This window comes from Theropithecus gelada, chromosome 4, assembly GCF_003255815.1.
Source record: "Theropithecus gelada isolate Dixy chromosome 4, Tgel_1.0, whole genome shotgun sequence".
NCBI lineage: Eukaryota > Metazoa > Chordata > Mammalia > Primates > Cercopithecidae > Theropithecus > Theropithecus gelada.
In genome coordinates, this window is record NC_037671.1 from 120,348,883 (window position 1) to 120,354,309 (window position 5,427).

At 36.5% G+C, this 5,427-nt stretch overlaps 1 pseudogene; it reads right to left on the minus strand.

Moving 5' to 3' along the window:
• Positions 1-2,145: 2,145 nt before the first annotated feature.
• LOC112622648 lies at positions 2,146-2,649 on the minus strand (annotated as a pseudogene).
• Between the last annotated feature and the right edge of the window lie 2,778 nt (positions 2,650-5,427).

The following is a 5,427-nucleotide window of genomic DNA, read 5'->3' on the forward strand; positions in this document are numbered from 1 at the left end:
TCTGGCCAATATAGTGAAACCCCGTCTCTACTAAAGATTAAAAAATTAGCCAGGCGTGGTGGCGGGTGCCTGTAATCCCAGCTACTTGGGAGGCTGAGGCAGGAGAATCACTTGAACCCCAGAGGCGGAGGTTGCAGTGAGCCAAGATTGCGCCATTGCACTCCAGCCTGGGCAACAGGGCGAGACTCNCTAAAGATTAAAAAATTAGCCAGGCGTGGTGGCGGGTGCCTGTAATCCCAGCTACTTGGGAGGCTGAGGCAGGAGAATCACTTGAACCCCAGAGGCGGAGGTTGCAGTGAGCCAAGATTGCGCCATTGCACTCCAGCCTGGGCAACGGGGGCAACACCTTTCAAAAAAAAAAAAAAAAAAAAAAAAGGATCTCAGGAAAAAAACACTATTCTGTGCAATTTTCAACCATTTCACAAAATTTTTATTTTTATTGTCTAGAATGATGAAGGCAGTGGCTCTTAATTATTTTACTATTTTTCAAAATTACTTTTTCACAAAAAGAGATGGGATATGATAGGATTGCAAGAATCAAGAGTTTTCTCTTTTTATTGTTATATTTATTTATTTATTTATTTATTTATTTGAGATAGAGTTTCACTCTTGTTGCCCAGGCTAAGTGGAATGGTGCAATCTCAGCTCACTGAACCTCTGCCTCCCGGGTTCAAGCGATTCTCCTGCCTCAGCCTCCCGAGCAGCTGGGATTACAGGCATGCACCACCATGCCTAGCTAATTTTTGTATTTTTAGTAGAGACGGGATTTCTCCATGTTGGTCAGACTGGTTTTAAACTCCTGACTTCAGGTGATCTGCCCACCTTGGCCTCCCGAAGTGCTGGGATTACAGGCATGAATCACCGCGTCAGGCCAAAAATCAAGTTTTCTAGTCAAAGAACTTGCAATGCAGCACACCTGTTTCTGAATCCATTTATTACCAAAATCCATCCAAACTTTTACCCAGCCGTTAATTCGCTCAGTGTCCTGGGTCAGAGGAAGAAATGTCGCCTCTTTCTTCAAACTCCAGCCTTATGTATTTATTTATGATCCTATCTCCCTGATCAACTTATCAGTTAGTGTTTCTCCACTCTTCCAAAACTTACCTCTTTCTGTGAAAAGTATAAAGTGTTATACATTTTTCAATGTTTTAAATTCAAGTAAATTCATTAAATTAAATATGACAAAAACAAATTCTAGGACTATAAAAAATACTGTTTTAATTTCAAACCACTAACCTACCTCTAAGACTCATACGTTGTCTTGTGAAAATATACCCTCATCTCAACCCCACATTGAATATCACTGTGCTAAGACCTTTCTTGGCTATCCCCCACCTCATATAGCTTTAAGATTCTTACTCTCTATCAAGTTTTTCCCTCAATCTACCAATCTCTTATGGCTCCCTCACTCCTCTACCAAATATTTCCTAGATACTGCTTTTTCCACAGACTCTGACACCTGTCCTCTCTTTGACCTTCCACTCAAAATAATAGCCAGCCAAAGATGTCCATGCTCAAATCTCTGGAACCAGTGAATACAATAGGAAAAAAGAAATTAAGATGGTAGATAAAATAAAGTCTTCTATTCACCTGGTCTGAAATTATGGAGAATGTTCTGAGTTATCCAGGTGTGCCCAATGTATATACAATGATCATTAACAGTAGCAGAGGGAAACAGAAGAGAGAACAAGGGAGATGGTAGTGTGAGGAAAACTCAGCCCAATGCTACTGGCTTGAAAATAGAGGAAGAAGGCTGTGATCCAAGGAATGTAGGCAGATTTCTACAATCCAAGGAATGTAGAAAAGGCATGCCAATATCTTAATTTTAACCCAGTAACACTCATTTCAAACTTCTGACATCCAGAGCTTTTTTTTTTTTTTTTTTTTCCTGAGTAAAGAATATCTTTAATAGTGACTGGAAAGAGAAGTAATATCTGCTGTCTCTTCTGCCACCATCAAGCTCATGGTAGGACCATATTAACTTATACCAACAGAGGCTTCTAAAAGCCATTTGGATTTGCCACAGCACGGAGGAAGGCATGGGAAAAGAAGAGGCAGGACTCTATGACCTATGATGGAGTATAGAGGCTGGTGGCTGGGAAAAAAAAAAAAAAAACAAGAACAATAGAAATGAGGCCATCCTCCTTATAATGCCACGCCAAGCAGAAGACCTCTGAAAATTCCCCTAGTCATTAGAACATTCTTCTTCACAAATGATACCACCTCCTCAACTTTGCTCTTGACCTCAGTAGGTATCTGATTGTTCTTATGGATCTTCAGCTCTTTGGCTTTCTTCATGTCCTCCTCCAGTTGTTGCCAGTCATCTTTGATGTACTCAGTATGACTTGCAAGCCAAAGGAGAAAAAGTTCACCCCCTACAGCTGTTGCAGCCAATTTTCAACCTTTTGGAATACGAAACTCATGCACCATCCAGTGAAGCTTCCAATTAACAGCTGGGTTGCCACACGATACTTTTTAGCCATAGATCCAGATTTCTGTCCAAATAGCTTACCCCCATGGCTGATTTTGAGCAAATTCTGCAAGATCCAGTGACTCAAAATTTCCCTCAAAGTGTCCTTGACTGGACATGGCCATTTCAGTGAGCTCATCTCCCAAAGACACATGCAGAGGATCCACGCTGTAGGATGCAGAGTGGTGTGTAGTTGCCATGCCAGGTGGCTTTTGGCACGTGAGGGCCCAGAACTCAATATTAAAATTTTGTATTTTTAAGTCATTAACCTTGTGGTAATATGTTATAGTAGAAAATAGAAAATGAATACATACATCCTCTGCAACCTTCATCACTGTAGCCAATTTACACAGGAGAGTACTCTTGAGTTAGACAAATTTTTATTTGAATATCTTTGCTGTAGTGACTAGGTAAGTGGCTCTGGAAAAGTCATCAAACCTCTTTGAGCCATAGTTTTCTCATATATAAAATGCCCCTAGTACGTAACACAAATTCAAAAAAGATTATTTCAAGTGATTTCACGCTGCAAAAATATAGACTTCAATAAAATAGTCTACCCAAGATAAAAAATATAAACAATAACAAAAGCAAGCCCCAGAAAAGAGGAATAGAATTAGTGTCTGGAATTGTTAAAACATATTACCAAAATTTTCCAGTTTATAACAAAAAAAATGAGATATTTTTTAAAAAGTGTGACTCATATACATGCAAAAAAAAAAAAAAAAAAGCAGGCAACAAAAACTGCCTGTGAGATGGACCAGATGTCAGCTATAACAAAGTCTTAAAAGTATCTATTATAAATATATTCAAAGAACTAAGGAAACTATGCTTAAAGAAGTAAAAAAAAAGGATGCAATGACAATGTCTAATTAAATAGAGACTATCACAAGTTATTTAAAAAAACAAGAACCAAAATTAATTCTGGAGTTGAAAAGATAAACAAAATGAACAGTTTACTAGAAGGGCTCAACTGTAGGTTTGAACTGGCAGAAGAAATACTAAGTGGATCAATAACGACTACAAAACCCAAAGAACAGAGAGAAAATAGAACAACAATAAAAACAAAAGTGAACAGAGCCTCAGAGAAATGTGAGATACCTTTAAGTGAGTGTACCAACATACATATAAAAAGGGTACCAGAAAAAGTGGAGAAAGATAAAGGAGAAAAAAAAATATTTAAAGCAATAATGGTTGAAAACTTCCCAAATTTGCTGAAAAACTTTTATCTACATATGCAAGAATGAACTCCAAGTAAGATAAACACAAAAAGATTAAGGCTTAGCATAGTAAAACTGATTACATTGGAATAAAGAAAAAATCTTGAAAACAGCAAGTGAAAAACCACTGATCACATAAAAAGAAAACCACAATAAGATACAGAAGTATCCCTTATGAAAAACAAAAGAGGCCAAAAAACAGTTGAATGACACATTCAACATGCTGGAGGGGAAAAAAAGTTGTTAGCCAAGAATATTGTGTCCAGCAAAAATATTTTTCAAAATTAAAGGCGAAATAAATATATTCTCAGATAAACAAACATTACAGAAAGGCAAATCAAAACCACATGAGATATCATTTTATGCTCACTGAGATAGCTATATAAAAAGGACAATAATGATAACAAGCCTCAGTTACTATGTGGAAGCTTCATACATTGCTAGTAGGAATGTGAAATAGTGGCCTCCTGCCTTCAACAACTAGAACACAAAATAAAATATATGAATCAACTGTTATCAGACATTGTATAAATGTCAATATAGGACTATCATATTCCAGAAAATTAAAATCAAAGAGATGAACCAAATTGCCCACGTTACTGTCCGGTGGTAGTCTCTAGGCTGCAGAACAGGGAGGGGGAAATTCAGCAAAGAATAAGAAAACAGGGATCAGAGTTTGGGAAGGTTGAAGCAGGTAGACTTACTGGGACAGAGTACTGAAAAGGAGAAAAGTGGGTTGAGAAATAAATCTGTGGAGGGATTCCCTCCAGTCTTCAGCTAAGTTCTGATGTGCACATATCTGAGAAAAAAATATCTAAGGCTGGAGAAAGACTCACTGGAAAACATAGAACAAACAAATCCTGGAACTTACACAACACTGAGGACAGCACATACCCCATAAACTGTAGTGGAAAGCCTGCCTGGCAAAAGAGAGAAGAACATTAAAACAACTACTCTAAATATGTTTTTGTATATCCCAGAAGAACGACCATGTTAAGAAAAGAAACAGAAAGTAAACAAAATATTCAGGTATAACTTCTAGATGAAAAATACGATATCTGAAATTTTAAAATGACATGATGGGATTAACAGCAGATTAGATGTTGCAAAACAAAAGATCAGTGTACTCAAAGTTACAGCAATAGAAACTGTTGAAAATGACAAAGAGAAAAAAGTGGAAAATAAGTAAACAGATAAATTTTCTATGTAAAAATATCAAGAGATCAAACACATATAAATGGAATCTCAGCTACAAAGAATATAACAGCAAAGGCAAAAATAATATTTGAAGAAGTAATGGCCATTTTTCCAAATTTGATCACACTTAACTAAAATATTCAAGAAGCCCCAAGTCCCATAAATATTATAAAACTACATCAAGGCTTATCATAATAAAATGACTCAATACTAGTGATAAGGAAACATGCTTAAGAGCATTCAGTGATAATACATATTAGAGAAACAAAGGTAAAAAGAAGTACTGCAGATTTCTCATCAGAAACCATGCAAGTCAAAGTATAATTAAGTAATATCTCTAAAGTATTGAGAGTAAAAGTCAACTATCAACCTAGAATTCTATACTAGGGATTTTTTATTCAGTAAGACAAAATTAAAACATTTGAAGGCAAAACAAAAAGTAGAAGAAAATTTGTCTCAGTAGATAAGCCCCACAAGTGATGTTAAATGAAATTCTTTAGGCAGAAGAAAAAATACAGATGAAAATATGGATTAATACAAAGG